The sequence below is a fragment of the Ambystoma mexicanum genome, chromosome 12 (assembly GCF_040938575.1).
Source record: "Ambystoma mexicanum isolate Mex_15411 chromosome 12, UKY_AmexF1_1, whole genome shotgun sequence".
NCBI lineage: Eukaryota > Metazoa > Chordata > Amphibia > Caudata > Ambystomatidae > Ambystoma > Ambystoma mexicanum.
The window spans coordinates 982,044,892-982,067,820 of record NC_090936.1 but is presented as its reverse complement, the minus strand read 5'-3'; positions in this window follow the sequence as shown (position 1 = coordinate 982,067,820).

Here is a 22,929-nt window from a genome sequence, read left to right as displayed (position 1 = left end):
AGTCCCCAAGTCAGCAGAGGTAATTAGTGAAATTGGAGTCTAATCAGACTAGATCCCACATTACATTGCTTGTTCCCAGATCCCCCTATGGCGGTGTACAAATGGGTAGAAACCTGAGGGACAAACTGGTCAGGGCAGAAAGAAGGAAAACACCCTCACAAAGATTACTTCAAAAACCCAAAGTAGGCACATTTCCTTGCTTGCACTGCCAGCACTATTCCAGCATTATCAAAGGGATCCTATTAGACACCCTAACACTGACAACAAAATTAAGTTGCATGACTTTGCTACATGCAATAGTAAAAATGTTATATATGCACTAAGAAGCCCTTTTGATACATAGTATGTAGGTCAAACCATCGGTACAGCTAAGGACAGGTGGACAGAGCATAAGTCCAATATAAGAATGGCAAACATCAAGTTACCAGTGTATAGACATTTTAGGTTTAACCATCACACAACAGCCCAAATGAGTTGTGTGATTTTGGAGATGGTACATCCCATCCCAATAGGAGCTGATTTGGCAAAAAAAAAAAGCACAATGTGAGCTACACTAGATTTATCAGTTGGACGCAATAGCCCCTCTGAGAATGAATGAGGAATTTTACCTAGGACCATATCTTTAGAATTCTCTAATGTGAATTAAAGTGATTAAGTGATCCACTGAAGGTGCCTATCTGTGTGGAATATATTATCAGGATACACATGTATTGATTCACAACAACTGATGATACTCTTTTGGTAAATCTGGAACAGCATAGTTTAATACAGATGGTTACACTGTAAACTCCAAGGAGTAAGATAGATGCGACCAAATTCTGTTGATCATTGTATATAGATGATTTCTGTTCTCTGATTTAGAATTGGAATGGACGCCCCCTGGAGGGAGGAGACAACCAGGATACACTTGACATTAACGGTGATGGAGCTTTTACACAATGTCCACTGCATCATGTGACATGTTTTATTTGATCTTTTATATACTAATCTATTTAAAATAATATGTAACTATGGTAATTGAGTGAGATCTTCTGTTGACTTGTTTTTGTCCCACCCAGGAGGGATGAGACAAGTAGGATATAATTAGCTGTGATGGTGATGTATCTTTTTCATGTGACATGTTCTATTTGATTATGTATATACAGATAAATAACTATGTTATTGGAGTGGGATTCACTGTTGACTTGTTTTTGAATACCGACTGGGCAATATCATATGGATACAGTTTCACTTCAGTATGATCAGGCATATTAAGCACAGTATTATCTTTTGCCATATATTATGAGCTGTTGACCCTTACCCACCTTACTTAGTAATTGTTAAAGATGGCGTCACTAGGGCGCAGCGTACCTGTTCGTCCGGAAGTCGGCTTAGTAGACGATGCCAGAATGCCAGAAGTTTTGTGGTGATGTGAGAGTGACACAAGGAACCAGCCCAACTCCCGTCCAAATGGATACTGGACTGGAGGTGAACCAGCTCCCGATGCCACAGGTTAGCTCACCCCTGATTTATGTGGTATCAGGACAGTGCAAGCACTGACAGGGGGAGCCTGATAGTCTTTGGCTAGAAGTTCTCTGCAGACAACTGGAGCAAGAAGAGTTGCGAGTCGAATCCAGGAGCAGGAATCAAGGAGGCAGCAGAATGCAAGGGAAGGCGGGAAGGCAAGGAAACCAAGGAGGACCAAGAACCCAGAGGAAGAACAGAGAACAACTGAGAAGGGGGGAACCACCCCAGCAGGAAGGGAGCAAGGAGAAGGGAACCAGGAAGACCCCCTACCCGGGCAAGGAAGGGCAGGTCTATACAGAAGGGACTGGAAAGACCAGGCAGGACAGAGCGGAACTCAGGTCAAGGCAGGAGCAAAACAACGATCCGGTCAGACCACGTTGAGACGGGGTTTGATCAAACCGCCGGGCTCCTTAAGTAGGGCCTCCCACACCCGGGAGGCTTGGAACGCAAGCCGTGCTGTTTCCCAGGTGCTGGGAGGCCCAAAGCGAGGCTTGGGCCGCAAACCGGCCGGGAGCCGAGAGCATCGTGTACCGCGCATGCGCGGAAAGCGGGAAGGGGTCGGCCGCGCATGCGTTGAACGGCCTGCCCCGGGAACCCGGAAGAGCACGGGAACCGGAGCGGCCGACCGCGTACGCGCGAGACCAAGCGTCCCGAAGATCCAGGAGCAACCGGTACCCAGGACCGCCCCGTACCCCCCAGGCAAAAGCGGGGGTAAACCCTCCAAGGCGTGGCACGCCGCATCAGGTAAGTGGGCTGGAACAAGCCCGGGTTGGGCGGCGTGACAGTAATATGCAGCTAATAGTGTGTGGCTGTCATAACGGATTAGTAACAGATATCTTGATATCTCATTTGCCAAGAAATAATAAGTTAAAGTCAGTTTAAGATACTTCTAATTCCCTTACTTATAGTACAGAACAGCCTTATTATATTTATTTCTATCAAAATCACATTTGGAGTTTACTTCAGGGTGGATTTCTATTGTGCAACTTTACATATTAAGTATTCTTGAGCACAGTTATTAGGCTCACCCACGTTAGGTAATGTGACCAAGTACCGACCGGGTCCGTCATCTTTTTCAGATGCGGCCTGTTTGTTTACATATGTGACATCATTGCCTTTATTGCAGCATGACATCATTGCGCACAGTATACATGCCGCTATTAATAGCGGCCATTTTGGTTTTACCATTTTTTCGGGAAGCTGTGTGCAGGCATGGATGGAAAGATCCATTGAAACAGAACATTTCTATGCGTGCTGTGCTAAAGGTAAAAGAACATCTTGGGAACTATATATGCTTCGGAGACCTTTGCTACCACTCAATGTATCCTCTTTTTTGGTACACTCCAAATTGTTTCTTGGAATTACAGGGGAAGACAATTGAAGTCTCCATCTGTTGCCAGTAATGGGCATCCACTTAAACATCCTTAAAACCTATACACCTTTCAGGAGGTGAGTGGTTAGAACGTATACTTTCTGTACAATATTTGCAACATCATCCAGAACTAATCTGGTGAATATATATTCAGAATATGGCCAGACACTATAATAGTGATTTCTCATTCCACAGACAAACCAGGTATGTTTTTTTGATTGTTGAACAAAATCACAGCCAGTTCAGTCATTCCTATTCAGCCCATAGTGTCACAGTTTAAAGGCTAGGTGAGTATCACATTGAAGTATACTCACTGAGTACATATAATTAGTATTGGTATAAATCCTACTTTTAGGAGAAAGACATTTTGATAACTTTCATAATCTAATAGTGATGACCCTGTTTTATGTGAGAAACTTGACGGTGTTCACCCACCTACTCCCCCTGGGTCTTCCATTCACGTGGCCGGGGAAGGGCCATCACTTTTGGATCCCGATACTGGGGGTGGACAAGCGAGGGAGGATCACCTGAGTGGAGGGTCGCAGGGGATTGGGAGGAGATTACCCAAGGGCAAGACATGGTATACCCGCTTTTACAATTATCCACCTACCCAGTCTCCCTCATTCTTTATGGGTTATTTCCATTATCACCCCATCTCGGCCTCCCCATTTCCAATCAGTAATGTGACGACGAAGAGGCGCGTGGGAGCAATGAGGATTACCCACAAGGATAACATTGGGAGTCAAGGAGAGGTCTACTACAATCCACCACTAGGCTGTCCCACTGATACAGTCAGGCATTGTCAGGCAATCTACCCTAACTATTCACACCTGGCTCTACTTGACCTTTACTTCAGGTATAAAAGGTGTGGTTCTGCCAAAAAGTATGAATGAGCTGGGGTTACTGATGGGACCAGGAGAGCCAAAGAGCAGGGAGCTTCAGTAGGAGAAGCCACAAGAGTCCAGAGGAGATCAGCATACTGAGACGCTAGTCCGGTGTGTTTAAGGGGCTGCAGCGTGGTTAGGGAGCTGTGTCTCCAGAGAGCTGGAGTGAGGCAAACTGCAACCTGCTGGCCGAGTCCATATAAACGCTTGTTCCCTTGGGACGTGTGCCGGTCCCAAAGGTGTCTGAGGGGGAGGTGGTGAGACCCTGACCTCGACCCAGTGTATCCCGAGGAGACAGCTGACCAGTGCCGCTCTACCCATTGAGCTTCGTGAAAGTGAAGAGAGAAACTCAGGAGGGTGCAGGTGGCTGGAGCGGGAGTGGAGACAGACAAGCATCACGTAGGTAAAGAGAGCGGAAAGCAAGAGAGAAAGCATAAAGAAAGATGCGCTAGCGGCGCAGAAGTAAAGAAAGCTAAGTGGAAAGTGAACTTTAAAGAATATATGGAAAAAGAGAGGGTGCAAGCGACCCGAAACAGGAAAGAGTGTGCAAGCAACCTGAAACAGGAAAGAGGGTGCGAATGACCCGAAATACTGGAAAAGTGAAAGTAAAATCGAGAGAAAGCAAAGAGAGGGTGTAAGCGACCTGAATGCAGGATAGATGGTGCAAGAGTCCCGAAAACAGGAAAGGAGGGTACCAGTGACCCAAAGGCTGAAAGGGGAAAGTGCAAGAGGCATGACAAAGAGAAAGGAAGGTGCAAGGGTGCACAACCAAAGTAACATAGTGTGCCAGGGGCACAATAAAGACAAGAGGAGTGTGCAAGAGGCACAGTAAAGTGATAGGAGGGTGCAGGTGTGCACAGCAATAGGAAAGAAAGGTGAAAGAGAAGAAAAAACGGAGTGAAAGAGGCACATATGCGAAAAGGTGCCAGAAGAAAGGTACAGAGAATAAGAAGAGGGGTTCGAGGTCAGAGTGGTTGCGACTGGGGGTAGCAAAGAACCTGGCATTTTTTAACGTCCCTGATACTACCCGCATGTAAGAACTGTACAGTGAAAGGTACATCCAGACAAGGAGAACTTTGTTGTTTGAAGACAAAAGGGGCCTACGCTTGTGGAAGGGAACCCTGCGAGGCCCACAAGGACATTGTGAACTTTACAGGCAAGGCCACATCTGAGGAAGGGAACCAGGGGCTTAGGAGACCCATAAAATCTGGGGGGGGACAGGAACACCTTGGGACTTTGCTTTTTTTATTTATTTATTGTGTTTTAGTCAAAGAACTCGACTTTCCCAAAATTAAAATAGCAGTATGTATTAAATCACATATATCATCACTGTATAAAACAAGAGAAAAGGAGAAAAGAAAACAGAAGAAAATTAAGAAAAAGAAAATCAGTTCAGAGCAATGTTCCCTCTAAACTGTGCGCAGGTGCACTTGCCCAGCTTCCTTCTGGGTGCCGCTCAGAAGATATTTAGCAGCGCACACCGACACTTCTCACCTATGCAATAAGATTTAATGAGGCACAAGCCATAGTAATTACTTGACAATTGCTTTCACTCAAAATAATTATCTAGTCATGATATTCTGGTCTAGCTCATTTACATTACCCCACTATGCAAGTGTGACCTTAAAAACCGAATGCAGCCACAAGAGGTAAACACTAATATGAAAAAGTGGTTGCATGAACAGAGAAATCTAGTTAAGATATGCCTGCATACATTAACTAAATACTCTCCCCTCCTCACCCTTGACTCCTATGCTTTAGTCTACCACACATTTGCTCAGACCTCTAAACTCTAGCCCAGAGCCTATTTAGATATTACCAGACAACCAGGACTTTTCCTCTCGTGTCTCTGCAAAAGGTCACCAGACCTGTACCTACATCCACTTGTTTTATGTTTGTTGTAATTTAAATAACGTTCAAGCAACAGACCTTCTCTTATTCATGGTGCCTTATCAAAAGTGCCCTTTTGACTACACTGGCACCCCTGAGATGTGTCCTGCATGCTGCAGCACGACTCATCAAAGGACTCAGGAAATTTGATCCTGTCCCTCCTCTAACTGCACTGGCTCCTGCTGCAAGCCTATACAAGGCAGTCACCCTGAGGTCCCCAAGAGACCTCACTGAGAATATCTGCATCTCCAGAGGCCTGCGATCCACCTGAAGTCAGGAAATGTGCAGACTTGAAATCTGATGGCGCAGGAAGAAAAGAACGAGCCGGTCATCAGACTCAGCCCATTGCTGCTACCATTCAGGAAAGAACTCAAGACCTTCCTTTTCAAGGAATGGCTCTTCTGTAACACAAAGGTCCACACACCCTGCACTCCCCACCGTACAGAGACTCTGTGATCTGCTGCTCACTGTCTCCTATCCTGGTTGCTTGCAAATTGCCCACCGCTGCTATACAAAAACGGTTTCACTTATCAGTTTTATAATCCTACCCAACTATATAAGGGTGGGATAAGTTTCAAACAATCTTGTATGCACTGCAAAATAATAGTGTACATGCAGATTCATGACACTTTCTTAAAATGCATATCATATCATGGTGAGGCACTGAATATGTTTTAATTGCAGAGTATTATGGGTCTGCAAATACCCCAGTGGGTGTTTTACTGCTGCAATCCCTCACTTTTTATAGTGCCCTGTCAACTAGTATTGGAGGCTACCATGGGAGCCGGAGATGGGTACGGCTGGAAGGGCACAGGAGAACACTTCTTGCGGGTGATGAGCAAATCAGTAACTTTCAAAAACGAAGTCAGTTGTTTTGGCAGTACAGTACGGTAAAGGACATGTGTTGTTTGTTTGCTAAAGGATAGGAAACTCTAGTAACAGTCTAGAGAACTGTACCTTCTGTGTCTTTCTATGCACTGCTGCTGAGGTAATTTCAATATAAACACGTTGACTCTAGCATCCCCCTGCATCTTGTTTAACTGATACAAATGATTTACAGAGGAGTCCCTAGTTACAGAAGAAGGCACTCAAGCTGTTGTACCTCTGAGCATTGGTGCTATTAAACTAAAAAGGCATATATATATATATATTCTTATATATATATATATATATATATATATATATATATATATATGTGATGTTCTTCAACCAAGCTCCATAAGAAACCTCAGTAAGGCTCTTTTTAAATTTTTATCTAGGCTGTGATGACGAAGGGTGGGTGAAACTATAGGCAGTAATATGTGCCCTGTCATTTTACTTCCTATCTCACGGTAACAAGCAAGACTCCAATAAGAATTTGCTTCCTACTTGGAGTGAAATGATTTTTCAGGGAGTCAAAAAGTAATTAGCTTTGCCAACCAGGATACTTTATCCTTATTAAAAAGGTTATTTTCCATTAAAATTCATCTTGAGATTGGGCAGAAATATTATTAGAGTTCCTTCCTATGCTGGTCACTGATTTGAAAAAATATCAGTGGAGCTTTGTGGGCAGAAGCTGGGGGTTGGCTAATATGTGTTCATTGATTCACATTTTTGTTGGGCACATTTTCCTTTTGTTAGGGAGTAAACATTGATAGTGTATGTCTCTTGGCTATAAGGCTGGTTTTGAGCCAGTATTGTCGCAACTCACATGACAACGTAATGTGGATAGTAATCAGAAGCCAGGGAGTTTTGATCATCATATTAAGTGATGCAGTTATTCTGATGCAATTATCATCCTTACACAAATTATGAGAGACATGTTCTCCTGGTCCTTGAATTACTACATTAAAGTGGCACATGAACTACTATTTGCATATTTTATTGTCACATTACTTTTCTTTGACATTATTCCATCTGCAAATATTGTATCCAGTCTGATTTTTTGACAGCCACATCAGTTAGGAAAAGCGATATTTGTTTTTTGTAATACACATGAGTGTGTTTCCAGTGTCTTAAACACACATTTATCTCAACACAGGAGTACATTTGCTAGCTACTATGGCAGATCTTGAGATATTGAATTGGTAGTTAAATTCTCTTTATAATCACATATGCAATATTTGTTTTTTTTAGCCTATGTGTTTGGAAAAGGAGCTGTAAAATGCACCTTGTACACAAATTTGTAAAGAATTGCAGTGGTTGGGAAGGGGAAATTCCTTTCCACACTCTCTTCGGAGATGGTAACTCAATAACTTTGCATGCTCACAAAGTGGCTTACCTTGTTAGTCATTTGCACACATGGAAAATAATGTGCGCACGAAAGGCAACCAGTTCCACACTTAGAGAAAAATAATTAGAGGAAACATTGGTTCAGAGTACAAAATCCTTCAATTTGGCGTCTCACTTCAGAAGGCTCAGTTCACGTAAAAATGTTACCACTTCCCAGGTGAAAAGGCTTTCATGGCATGAACATAGCTCGTCCCAAAAAGATTGGGTGTCCACCCACCATTCATGGCTTGTCCTGTGTTCTGGTTTTTCCTGCACCCATCTCTCCCCTGCACATACTGGTCACCCTGTGCTGCAAACCATCCCTATCTTTCATCTGCACTCTGTTCTTGTTCCCATCTCTCCCCTCCCTTGCTCCTCTCTTTTTCTGTCCTCTGCACCCTTTCTACCTTTTTTTTTACTTTGCAGTTCCACTGTCTGACGGAACTGGGGAGAGCACGCTAAATCCTTGGTCATACAGTTAAAACGGGCTTTGCGTGTCTTCTCATTCTTACACCTAGAGATTTCCAGCCTGACTTGGGCATAGCTTTCAGTGGAATGGTAGCCTCAGTGCGCAGTTAGATTGTTAGGCTACTGGCGATGTCTTCTTGATGTGAAGGGCCTTAATTATGATGTAGAACATTTGTGTAGAGAAGGTGAGTTGGGACTGAAAGCCTGTGAAAAACGACCAGTGTGGCAGCACTGTGAGTGTGATTGTATTGAGAAGAGCGTGTGATTATGCAAGCTGCCACTTAAAGTCCTTTTAAAGGGGTAGAGAAGAGCCGAGAGGAATGTGTTGCCTTATTGTATGGGAGAGATGATGAGAGCCTTGCTGTCAGGATCTCCTGTGGGTCTTGCGCAGAGGTAGTACAAACTCCTACCTCCTCGTAAGGTCTTGGCACCTGCACTTTAATTATAAACAGGGAACCGTCCGCAACCTGCCCAGGGAAGAAGGTTAGGGTTCACTGGATTGCTATTGCTGAAATAATTGAGGCATAGGAACGCGACACAGGACAGGAAAGCACCAATATGAAGTGTCAGCAGAATAAGAGTCATCCAAATGGGCTCTGCAAGCAATACCCCTGATTAGGCCTTTCGTGATTCAATGCACCTGCATAGTGGGCTAGAAGCTGAGAAGGGCTGCACTGTTGCAAAAGTAATTGACTTCATGGAAATGTATGAACAACAGAAATTAGATGAAAGTTCACCTGAGTCACCAAGCAACTCACCAAGTAGAAGTTGGTGTAGAAGGGTAACAAACTACTGTTACCCATCAATGCTGACACTTAACTGACCACATGGGATGAAATAATAGCCCACTCATGAGAGAGAAGGCATGGATGGTTGCTGCTCATACTGGCCAGGTCGGTCACTGTCTACCTTGTTAGTATTAGCACTTTAGTACTACTGATTGTTGCTGGACATGCGTGTAACACTCAAACTGCACAGCATTTCCTTTATTGTATCACATTGGGTGCGTTATCCATGTATGTAAGTGGAAATTCCAGGCTCAATGCATCGCTTTGTTGATAACCTGTGAGTTACTTAACATGTGTCCCAAAAAGACTAACAAGTAGTACCATGACATTAGTTGGGACACAAATATTTTTTTAAATATGTTTGATGTATTAGACACATTGCATGAAGGTAAGTAACTTAAAAGTTATCAACAAAGTGGTGCATTCAACCAGAAATGTCCATTTACGTCCTTAACTTTATGTGATCACTACGCATTTCTTACAGTGCATCACCAAAAGGCAGCCGTTTTTGCTTCACCCCATTTCACTCCATATATATGCGTAGGAGACCCTGTGCAGCCTTCCCCCCATAACCGCTCACATTTATTATTAACTATACCCCCCCATATATATATATATGCAGTGAAAGATGCGCAGTGATAGGGTGATACCCTTTATGACACACGGTTTGAGTGCAATGATCTGGTTTAACATGTGTACAGCCTATTTTTGGGACCTCAGCTTAAAATTACAATATTTGCTAGTATTTATTTTTGAGTGTGTGGGGGTTAATACTTCTTGGGTGCACATTATTAGGTTGACATTGTTGGATTGGGAAGAAAGATGTTCTTCCCTGGGGGCGGTGTAGGGGGACGAGGGTTGGGGTGGTGTTGTGAAGAAGCTTGTATGTCCATGTCTCCATGGATAGATGTAACAGTGGTGGCTGTGCATCTGGGGGCAAAGACACTGCCCCCTTGTAAAGATATATAAGTTTGGATTCAAATTCAAAACTCACAGCAAATTCAAAACTCACAACGTTCCTAGCAAGAAGCACAGTCATGCTACAACCAGAGACAGTCAGGGACATGCAGCTAGCAAGATGCAGCTGATTGCCAGTCATTGCGGTGCTTGTGGGGTCGTGTAGGGGCAGTTCCTGCGCAAATAAATGTTGTTTTTCTGAACAGTGCCTAAAGGACAAGACAAAGATAGCATAGGTTTGTTCTTTGGAGGCCGGCAGGGTATAAGAGGTCTGGAATGGCTGCCCCTTAACTTTTGCTCAAACAGCATGGCCCCAGACAGACAGCGGTTTTGGGCCTGTGTACCGCCTCATACTTGCCAACCCTACTGATTTAGGCAGTAGGCGGGCTACTGCTTTTTAAGCAGTCCTACTGCCTACAGATTTGGGTGACAGATCCTACTGCTTTTTACAGTGGCAGGTAATTTATGTGACTCTAAGGCAATTAATCTGTCTGTGCAGTGGGTGGATAAGTGATACATTTGAGTGATGGGCTCAGATCAATCCACTGACCTGACATCTACATGGCTCTGCCCTGCACTCTTGCAGGGACAGACCTTAGGTGAACTACCAGTGAAGGCAAGTTGCAGAGAGTACCACCATCACACAGCATTTGTCTATCAGACTGAGAAGGGTATCAGTCTCCATGTTGTTCAGTGTTCTACCTCCACTGCAGTAATAAATATGTACCGGGCTGATGCTACAGAGGAGTGGCACACGTTGCCTACCAGCTCTGTGTGATTACCTTTTGTGAAGGTGGGTAATTAAATTTAGTGTTAACTTACCATTCACAATTATACATTGTAAACATTTCAACATCTCTCCATTTTGTGCTGTTTGATGGGTTGTGCATTTTAGAATGCTCCAGTGGTGCTAACAATGTATGGTTTGTCATTACCTCTGATGTCATTGTTACGCTAAGTATTATTTTTGAAACTTGAACAATCCTACATCTTAGAATTTTTGGTCACAGAATGTGTCACAGGTTTCCCCCTTTCTCACCTGTTTCCGCTGCTTGATGGATTCCTTAGTAGAAGTTTTCTTCCTTATGGTTCGGGTCTTGTACAAGCCCGCTCGGCCGTCTTCGGCTTCCAGCATTAGTTTAGCTTCTTTGTCCGGGATCGATAGTAAACTCCAGGAAACCCAGGAAAGAAAAGGGAAAGGAGCACTCGGGAGAAGGTTGGGTAAAAAGGAGAGAGGATGGAATGAAGCAAGGGTCAGGGAACCAGGAAAACAACAAAGTTCCACGAAGGCGAACTACAGAGCACACGTCTAGCCACAGCTGACAGTAGTGTTGAGACGCGTGGAACCGCGGGGTTGTGGCTATTTTATCGAACGTGCTGCAATGAACGTGAAGGCTGGTAGGCAGTGTTCAGGGTTTGTGGCCATGTTGGTAGTACAGCAGAGTGTAAGCCCCGACGTGACAGGGACCAGGAGGCCCAGAAGGGGCGTGTCCGATGGATCATGACAGCATGCCTCCTCCGAAAACCTGTCCCACCAGGTTTGTCCGAGTGTATGAGATGGAACCTTCTGAGTAACCTGGGGGTATTCAAATTGGAGTCGGGCTCCCAAGTGCGTTGACTGGGGGGATATCCTTTCCATTCCACCAGGTACTGGAGCTGACCACGTTTATATCTGGAGTCACATAGTCAGGAAACTTCATATTCCAGTTGGTCATTGACAAGGACAGGACTAGGTCTGAGGTTAGTCCGAGGTCTGGATGTATGGTTTTATTAGAGATGTATGAAAAACTGGGTGGATTTTTTTCCAGGAGTCTGGCAATTGGAGGCGGAAGGCCACTGGGTTGATGATTTCTTTTATAGGAAAAGGTCCATAATATCGGGAGCAAGTTTATTTGGCCGTAGATGTCGAGGCAGCATACTTTATCGCCTATTGCGTAGGAGGGCCCTGGTCTTCTTTTTGAATCTGCATAATGTTTGGTCTAAGTCTGGGCTCTTTCTAGCTGTTCTTTGGCTTCTCTTTGTACGTTGATGAGTGTTTCAATCCAGGAATCGACCGTAGGAACCGGTGTAGGATGTGGGAGGAGAGAAGGTAGAACTGAAGGGTGGAACCCCTAGCTACAGAAAAAAAGGCTGGTTTTAACAGCTGAGTGATCCGAGTTATTATAGGCGAATTCAGCCACAGGTATTAAAAGGGACCAATCCTCCTGGACCTTGGTAGCAAAACATCGAAGATATTGTTCTAAGGTCTGATTTACACGTTCAGTAGCTCTGTTGGTTTGGGGATGATAGCCTGAGGAGAGGGCACGTTCAATTCCTAGTATTCGACAAAGGTGTTTCCAAAACTGAGAAATGTATTGAGGTCCTATGTCTGATATTATCTTGGAAGGGAGACCATGAAGCCGGAATATGTGTTCCAGGAACATTCCAGCAAGTTCTGATGAGGATGGTAGTTTATACAGGGGTGTAAAATGAGTCAAATGAGTGAACAAGTCAATGGTGACCATGATAGTTGTGTATTCCCTGGAAGGTGGCAATTCCACAATAAAGTCTGTAGCGATAAATTCCCAAGGCCTAGTTGGTAGTGTAGGCTGCAGTAGGAGACCTGCCGGTCTCTTGTTATCATGTTTGTTCTGACTACAGACAGAACAGGCTTGGACATACAGCTGTACGTCAGTCTTCATTCTAGGCCACCAGAATTGCCTTTGTTTGAGACGGAGGGTATTGGTAATGCCACGATGTCCGGAGTGAAGCGTATTGTGGCAGAGGTTTATTATCCTTTGTTGTAGTTTCTGTGTGGGAATGACTACAGCATTATCCTTGAACAAATATCTGTCCTTGGTTCTCAGATCCCATTGGCTCCTCCTTGAAATGTTCAGAGGACTGGGTTTGTAAGCAAACTTCTTCCAGGAGGCTGGTTGCGTGAGCTACAAATATCATATGGGGAAACATCTTAGGGAATGTCCGGTCTTCAGGAGGTTCGTAATGAGGGCGTCAGCGATTATATTCTGCGTTCCAGGGACATGGTGAATCTGGAACTGGTATTGGGCAAAGAAGAAGGCCCAATGGGCTTGACGGCTATTTCTATATTCCAGGGCCTGTAATACTTGAAGATTTCGATGGTCCGTGCGTACCTGGACAGGATGTTTTGCTCCTAGGAGTAAATTACGCCACTCGATAAAGGCTTGACGGATGGCTAGCAGTTCCTTTTCTAAAACAGAGTAGTGGGTTTCATTGGGAGTTAACGTTCATGAAAGATAAGCAATAGGATGTTCCAGTCTGTCGTCGAATTCTTGTTTCAGAACTGCTCCAATGGCGTAGTTAGAAGTGTCTGTTTCCACTAGGAGGGGCCGGTTGATATCAGGTTGAGCCAGGATGGGAGCTTGAGTGAAATCTGATTTCAAGCATGGGAAGGCTGCCTCCTGAGCTGTTGTCCAATGAAAGGGAGCGTCTTTCTTCAACAAGGCAATAATCAGTTGGACTATCTCAGAAAAGGAAGGTATACATTTCCTATAGAAATTAGCTAAACCCAGGAAGGACTGGATCTGTTTCAAGGTGGTCGGACTTGGCCAGGATAGTATAGCCTTTACCTTGGATTGATCTATTCCAATACCTTCTGGACTAAGAACAAATCCTAGATAGTGAACAGTAGGGACATGAAAAAGGCACTTCTCGGGTTTTGCCAGACGCTTGTGTTCACGTAGCCGTTGTAACACTGCCTTAACATGTTCCTCATGCTTGAGTGGGTCCTTCGAGAATATTAAGATATCGTCCAGATACACGATGATAAAAATGAATAGCATATCCGAAACACCCGATCCATGAAATGTTGGAAGACCGCCGGGGTGTAAGCAAGTCCGAAAGGCATGACCAAGTATTCATAATGACCAAAGGGTGTCCTAAAGGCTGTCTTCCATTCGTCATCTTCTCTAATACGGACCAGATGGTAGGCACCTCTAAGATCCAAATTGGTGAATACTACAGTTCCTCTTCCTGCTTCCAGGATGTCTGAGATCAAGGGCAACGGATACCGATCCTTTAGGGTGCACTGATTTAGGCCTCGATAATAAAGGCAAGGTCTGAGCTCATTGGTGTCTTTCTTTGGAACAAAAAATAGTGACGCTCCTGCTGGAGATTTGGATGGTCATATGGTGCCATTTTTCAGGTTAGTATCTAGGTATTCACGGAGGGCCTTTTTCTCGTGTTCGGATAAAATGAACATCCTCCCAAAGGGAATCACAGCTGAAGGTTCGGTTTCAATAGCACAGTCTTCTGGTCTATGAGAAGGTAAGGCTTGAACAATAGTAGAAGAAAATACATCAGAGTATTCCTGATAGACTTTAGGAACCTGGATGATGTTTGAGACCGAGAGTGGACCTAGGTGGTTTGCTGCAAGTCCTTCCGATGGTGTCGGAGCGGGGTCCAGGGGAAGGCAATGAGACATGCAATGTTCCGAACCCAGGAACAAAGAACCTGCTGCCCAATTTATGTATGGATTGTGTCTTTGTAGCCAGGGCATTCCCAAAACCAATGGGTAATGGGCGGACTTTATGATGTCAAACCTTATCTTCTCTCGATGGTGGTTTATTGCAAGCTCGATTTCCTTAGTCTGGAGGGTTATTGGTCCTGAAGAAAGGGGTCTCCGATCAATTGCTTCTACAGGTTGCATGACATTCCGGGATTCGTAAGGAATATGGTGTTTAAGGACCCATTCTTGGTCTATGAATATTCCCATGGCCCCACAGTCCACTAATGCCAGAATGGGGTAGATGTTCTTGGATGGCGATAGAAAGGCCTGTAAAATTACCAGATTGTTTTGTCCAGGAGAGTTCAAGGATGGTATAGACGTGGAGCCAACATCTCTCTCCCGAAACTGCGCTCCATCTAGGATCGAGAGCTGGCGTTTCCCGAACGCCGTGGAGGAGCTATAGGACACTCTCTCACTAAATGTTTGTCCGATGCGCAATACATGCATAAACCGGTATGGATCCTTCGTAATCTTTGTTGGGGGGATATTGGTCCACGAAAGGCCCCTTGTTGCATGGGTTCAGGTTCGTTAATAGGGGCAGAACCGCTTTCGGATTTCGTGGGGTTCTTCTGGAAGGGTAACTTGATTTTCTTTTTCTCTGCCTTCCTTTTCTGAATGCGAAAGTCAATCTGTAGAGCAAGATCCATAAGGGCCTGGTATGAACTTGGACGTGCCACCCTGGCCAGTTCATCCTTGATGTCTTTGTTTAACCCTCTTCGAAAGAGAGTGAAGCAGGCTTCAGAGGACCAGTCTGCTTCTTTAGCCAATTGCTTAAATCGGGTTACATATGTGAGCATATCCTGGGAACCCTGCTGGAAATCGAGAAGGCATTCCTGAGCACTATAGACCTGATCTGGGCGGTCAAACATGGTCTTAAGTGCTTGAATGAATCCGTCATAATCATCCAGGAGGGCATGTCCGGCATTAACTAATGGTGTGGCCCAGGTTAATGCATTCCCGTAAAGGTGTGAAATAATAAAGCCCACTTTAGCCCTGGGGGTGGAGAAATAATAGGGCTTAAAAGTAAAGTGGACCAAACAGGAATCTAGGAATCCACAAAGGTTCTTTGCTGACCCATCGTATTTGTCAACAATGCCGCCCAATAGTACGCTCTCCTTCGATGCAGAATCGCAGGATCAAACCAATTGCTTTAGCGCAGCATTCTTTGCCTTTAGGTTTTGTACTTCGGCCGTTAGTTCCTGCATGCCGCGCATAAGATCCTGAATGGCCGTCGCCATGTCTGTATCGACTTCGGTCAGGTGGCATCTCAATCTGTCACAGGTTTCCCCCTTCCTCACCTGTTTTCGCTGCTTGATGGATTCCTTAGTAGCAGTGTGTTAAATATGATGGTCGCTCGTTTGTTCCCTCTAATTAAATCCTCCTCCCCCAACACCTGATGCTGGCCCGGCCTGCACTGCACCTCCCAGGGTGTCAGACAGGGCATGGGGATGGAGGGGGGGCACTTCACAACTGTGCACAATCTTTTGCTTAGACCCACAGTGTGTGACCAAGCAGCGCAGGTTTGTGTGGTGAGAAACCGTGCCGCACAAAACCCCCCTTGCCCCACACTCAGCGCCATCAGCAGTTTATGCAGCTTTAAAAGTGCCAGACACGAAAGCCGGGGAAGTGTTACAATTTATCATGTGCCAATTAATTATCAAGTGGGATGAATTAAGGGGCTTGCTGGCTTTTCCTGAATTCTGAACATTGACTAAACAGGCAACGTTGCATCGCTGTGGCACCCCTGTACGAAAACACACCTGCCTGGGGCCACTTTGACTTGATTTACCTTACTTAGTAGGCTGAGTAAGTGTGAGGTCTCTCCTCAGGACTCCAGTCTCCAGAAGGTCGAGCATGCATCGCTGCCTGGCTAGTAGCTTCTGAAGCTGAGGCTGCGCACATGCAAGGGCATGTGCTTTATGCTGGCCTGGGCATGTGATGCTCCAAATGCGCAGGCGTCAGACGTGGGGGGAGGGGCAGGGGCAGGGGGAACGCATGAGCGAGCTGCACAGCAGGCAGCAGAGTTAAGAATCTTGTTTGTTTACCATTACCAATACCTGGGCCGCGGCGCTGTTGCTGACTGTCTGAACTCAGTGGCGTAACACAAAATGTGGGGGCCCCCCTGTGAGCCATGCTGAGGGGGCCCCCCATCTCGGCAACAAATCACGTGCCACACTCTGGGCCGGCCTAGATTATCACGTTTCCACAATACGCACCAACGTGCTGCTGAAGGGGTATGCCGCACACTGTACTAGGAGAAATATATATATGTGTTTTAATGCAATATACAGCACACTTTCTGAGAAAAATTGGCTAAAAAGTCTGAGTGTTTGCAATTGGTTTGTAGGGTAATGTATCCAATACCTGCAAGTCACCCACAGTGCACAGGAACATTAATGCTTTGCTATTAAAAATTCCATGCCACATTGAAAACATGTCCCACCGGCTGCACAATGTAGACCAGTGTAGACACATAACAACATTACAGTAAAGCATGCCAGGCCACATTTAGACAATCATAGACTGGTTGCACCAAAATGCCAGTTGAAGCAATAACACTCATCAAAAAGAGAGCACACATTCAAGCCCGGCTCTCTGTGGCCTCTAACAACACAGCCAAACTCTTTAAAATCTGCAAGGATTTGGTCAATCCTGTTGCAGTCTCCACCCCTCCTGTTCCCTACCAGGCCCTCTGTATGCCTCTGGCCTCTCACATCTCTGCTAAAACTCAGGACATGCTGTCCTCTCTCTCCTCTTCCTCTCCCTCTTCCTCTCTCTGCCCCCCTTTGGCAATCTCTACTTCTCCTCCACCGTTCTCCTCTTTCTCTCTGACAACACCTGACAAGGTTTCTAGACAAGTCCGATCTATGATAGTGTCGTCCAAACAGGTGTTCCCCAGCTCCTCTAGAACCATCAAGGACCATATTGACACCCTCGCTCCAGCCTTGGCCGATTTCTGAAATAACTCTTTCGCCACTGGAACGTTCCTCCCCCATTAAGCCCTCCCTTATGCACCCACTCCTCAAGAAGCTGTCTGCCGATCCTACCTGCCCAGCAAATTATTGCCCAATCTCCATCACCCATTTCCTGGGCAAACTCTTGGGAAAGCTGGCCATCTCCCAGCTCACTCTCCACACTGATTCTGTTGGTTGTCTCCATGAATCAGTCTGGCTTTAGAGCTGCCGGAGGCACGGAAACTGCTCTGCTGAACACCTGTGAAGACCTCTCTAACCTTGATTCCAGTATTCCTTCTGTCCTAATCCTCCTGGATCTTTCCTCTACTTTCAACACAGTCAACCACGCCATCCTGATCAATCAACTACGTGAGAACATGGGCATCATGGATAAGGCCCTGGAGTGCCATACCTCCTTCCACATGGACTGCCCCTATAGGTCCAACTAGGTCCCTTTCTGTCTGCCACCTCTCTCTCTACCTGTGGCGTTCCCTAGGGCTCTATCCTCTCACCTGGGTTTTTCAACCTCTACTTGGCCCCATTGGCCCACCTGATCTCCACCTTCTCCTCTAAATTTCAATGTTCTGCGGTTCACACTCAGCTTTCCTTCAGGCTCTTCTCCTCTCTCGCTCATTCCTGTCTATCAGCAATTCAGGATTGGTGCACCTCCAACGATCTCTGCCTTAATGCCAGTAAAACGGAGATCATTCTCATTGGGACCCCTGCCCCTGCTTTCCCTCTCTCACTGTGGCCGCCCACATTGGGCCCTCTTCATTCACCTTCCTTCAAGGCAAAAAACCTCTCTCTTTCTCTCCTCACATCTCGGACGTCGCCAAGAAGTCCCACTACCAGCTGCTCCTCCTCAAAGGGACTCTTCCCTTTCTCACTTTCCCCCAGAAGCTCACTGTCTCCAGAGCCCTGTTTAACTCTAGGCTGGACTACTGCAACAACCGCTTTCTCAATCTGCCTTCCTCTACTCTCTGTGCCCTCTGCAACTAATCCAGCACAGGACTGAGAGACTTATCCTTGGCCTCAAGCTGAGAGATTGTATCTCTCCAGCCCTGAAATCTCTCCACTGGCTCCCGGTGGCTGCAAGGATCAAGTTCAAAACCCTTTGCATTGTCCACGAGACTTTCTGGGGCCGATTTTGTTTTTTGGCGGGTGAGACGCCCATTGGAATGAATGGGCGTGCAGGAGGCTTGGCGGGTGAGTCAGCCCTTTGCAAGGCAGGTGACACCCGCCAAAAGCGGGTGAGTTGAGAGCTATGCTGTATAAATGACTTATATCATATCATATAATTTTATCAGAGATGTCCAGAAAAATATACAATGCCACAGTAAGAAATGGCTAGATTGGAAGCACCCAAATGCCAGTCTAGCCAGGTAATTACACTTAGCAGGTCTGCTTTATCAGAAATGCGCAGTTAAAAAAAAGTCATACCAAACTGAGGAATGATTAGACTGGCTGCACCAAAATGCCTCTCTAGGCACTAATAGCACATATCATGCCTGCTTAGCCTGGACCTGGACAACCATTATGATTTATCGCACAATCCTGACACCACACATCCGCTCTCTCTCCTACGTCCTACCCTATCCGCCAAAATCAGCTCATTGGCCCGGAATTACCTTTGCATCCCTCTTCCTTGTCCGAGAGCTTACGTAGGAGGCTCCTTGTCTCATAGGTAAGTATTGGGATGAGGAAGAGGGGGACTAGGAGTAATGAAGATTACCAGTAGCTAAGTCAGGCACTACCTCCATGTAACTCTACCTCATCCCAGTGTTAGGGAGAATTCTCTGTTAAGGCTAATTTCCCAAACCTAGTGAGTCCCCCAGCAGCTTCTGGATTTTTGGGGTTTATGTTTTTCTCCTGCTAAGAGTGAGACTCTTTTCCTCCCACTCTTAGGCATGATTTGAGTATGTCCTTTGACTGTTAATGTGTTGTATGGGCTATGGGGTCTTTTACTCCATAGGGCTTCATGTGTTTTTGGTATGTGTGTTACACAGCACCCTCAGTGCAGTAACACAGGGGTATCATAGTGACCCCCAAACATAGAATCCATACTCTGGGACTGACTACTGTCTCCCAGGGCATGTAAAGTCACCATTGGCTTTACTAGTCTCAAATTGTGAACAGAACCAGTACAAACCATAATAGTGTGGAAGTACTGGTAGGGGTAATTCGATTGCCCTTGGGTCTGTTTTCCAAGGGGGCACTGTCCAGTCCCCCCTTGTCAAGTTTCTGGCTAGTGGCAGTGGATACCACGCGAAATATTCTACTGGAATATTTCCTATGGGATTTTCCCATTGATTTTAATCCCACCACTTTTTGGTGCAATGTTAAAGATACCACCGGGTTATTTATTTAATATTTATTCCCCGGTTGGGTCTTTTTGCCAGGACTCTGTTTTAAAATGGCGTTTCTGTTCGCCTCTGAAACTCTAACCCAAGTTGAGCCCTTTGTTCCACGTTTTGGCGGGCTTCTGCACAGAAGCCTCCAAAAGTGGTGCCACTCTGTCTGGGGTCTACAGGATGTGTGGGAGGGGGAATAGGCAACCTGGACTGTGTTGACCTGGCAACTCAAGTCGCACTCTTGTGTGATTGGCCCAGTGCTGAGCCGCCCGGCTCACCACTTAGCATGTTTGAGTGACAGCTAGGCTGGTGAATGGGGGTTTTTCTGCATAAAAGCAGGGCTTTGGGGACTGGAACTTCAGAAGTCGCCACAGGACCTAAAGAATCCGAAGAGGGGAGAAGCTGAGCCATCTACACCGACGACACCACCGGTGGAGCCCTGCTGTACGACCTCACCACTCCCCCGACGACAGAGGAGATCATCTTCCAGGAGAGTCTTCTTCCCTTCGAACTAGTGGGACCAACCAGTTCACCTTTTTCGCATTCCTGGACGTCTCGTGGTCGAATCGCCCGTGCCAAGCACCTCGGCGGCCGGATAGCCACGTTTCACCACTACCGCGAATAAAAGGGTTGCACCTTTTAATCGGGAACCCCGCGGCTGGTTTCATCCCTGGCAGTGCAACGACCTCCAGCTTTCTTCCCCGTCGAGATCATCTCTTCCTCTGGTCGAAGCCACGACTTGCACCTGCTGCCAGGAACAACTGCCACTGCTGGAACGTTCTCTCCATTTAAGGTACTGCGTCCCGCCTGGCCTCCCTTTCAACGGACTGTTCAAGGTGTCCCGTAAATCCTTGCCTTTCCAACCGGGTTGGCCCTAGACCTGCTAACTGTACCTTTCTGAACTGATCCAACCTCTTTTGACACTTTTCTGCAAAGACTTTGAGTGCATTTCCACTGTGTGATCTTGGGCACATTCCGCCTTGCTTTCTTCAAGAGTGGGCCTGGCCTATGAACTTTTTGCTCTACAGTAGACCCTGCCTTTCTTGACTTGCTGTGGTTTCTTAAAAGTGTTGGTACTGTGTTATTTTCCTACTCTGCCTTTTCTCTCCCTTTTTAAACAAATCATTGGAGTGCCATCTACGGTTACGCGCTCACCCCTGTTTTGCTAAATAAGTGGTGTCTTAACCTCGACTTGTCGAATAATTAACTAGGGAGGTGTATATACTTATAGTGACTGTGTTTGAACTTGCTTGATATATCAGTGCCAGTGTATTTTCATAAGTGTGTTTTTAAATAAATAATTATATACCTTTATACCAAAGCTCTGGTCAGTGTTTGCTTGTTCTACTATATTTTTAGCCCTATTGTGTATACTCTATATACTGCCTAACTCTTCTTGAGAGAAGTCTGACTGCTCAGACACAGCTACCAGGTAAATCTGGGTGGTGCAGACTGCTACCAATTGGGTTTACTGCTTACTCCTGTAGTCTTAAACTTTTTGCAGTGGTCCCTAAGGGAACTGCACAGGTTTCTGCCTAACACCCAGTACTTGTGTATGAGGTAGAGTGCCTCATGCACAAGTACTGTCTCATACACAAGTACAGGGACGAGGAAGAATAGGGCTAGGAGTAATGACGATTACCAATATGTAATCAAGGCATTAAACACAAGCAGTGGCGTAACACCATTGAGTTGACTGGGCTTCAGCACCTCCCACCCTGAAATTTTGGGCTATGTTCACTCAACTTAGACAGAACAGAACAGAACAGAACAGGAAACAGGTGTTAAACCGCACCTGGGTTTCGCTGTTAACGTAAAGCATTTCACTGTTAGTACCTGCATTCAAATGGCAAATTTTTTAGGCAATTGAAATTGTAATGTGGGTTTAGTACTTGCATGTCAGGGGAGTGATTGGAAGGGTAGAGAGGGGACAGGAGAGACCGCTCATTCTCACAGCAGTCCATAAATGGGTGCTTTCAGACTTAAAGTTAACTGTGTGTAACATTGAAGCTGCACTAGAATAGTCCCATCAAAATGCATAAAGAAGTTAGATGCCCCCCACAAATAAGTTTTCTCCTCCCCCACCGCCCGTGAAGTTAGCGCCTCTCCCAACATTTGAAGGATTAGCCCCCCCGAAACATAGGTTTTGTTGCACCCCTGAACACAAGCGCACATACCATTCACCATATACACACACCCACACCCAGCCATCCATACATTTAAGTGTGCACTCTTTCACGATAGAGGCACACCCACCCAGGCACCCACCCATACATTTGAGTGTGCACCCTTTCACCATACACCCACACAGACAGCCACCTATAAATTTAAGTGTGCACCCTTTCACCATGCAGGCACACTCAGGCAGCCACCCATACATTTAAGTGTGCACCCTTTCACCGTACATGCACACACGCACACCCAGCCACCCATACATTTGTGTGCCCCCTTTCACCATACACTCACACAGGCAGTCACCTACACGTTTAAGTGTACACCCTTTCATAATACACTCAGTTACGCACACTTTATGGTGTTGAGGGGAGCCCTATTAGTCCAAAAAGAAATTGTTTCTTTTTGAAGTCACTCTGACTTAATAAAGAAATGATTTCCATTAAGGACAGATCCATAACGGAAATAATTTCTTTATGAAGGCAGAGTGCCTTCAAAAATAAACTATTTCTTTTTGAAGTCATAGGGCTCCCCCACCCCATGACATGGAGGCCTCCAGCCTGCAGTCTTCCATGTCATGGGGTGGGGTGAGCCCTCGGACTTGTTTGGGAGAATTCTCATTTCATGGCTAATTTCCCTTCCTTAGTGAGTCCCTCAGCAGCTTTGCTGGATCTCTGCAGTTATTTCTTTCCACTTGGTAAGAGTGTGAGCTTTTCCCCCACTCTTACTTGTGTTTTGCTATGTGTTTTTACCTGTTTTTTGATGATTGTGGACTCTGGAGTACACCACTTAAGTAGCCCCTTCTTTTGTGT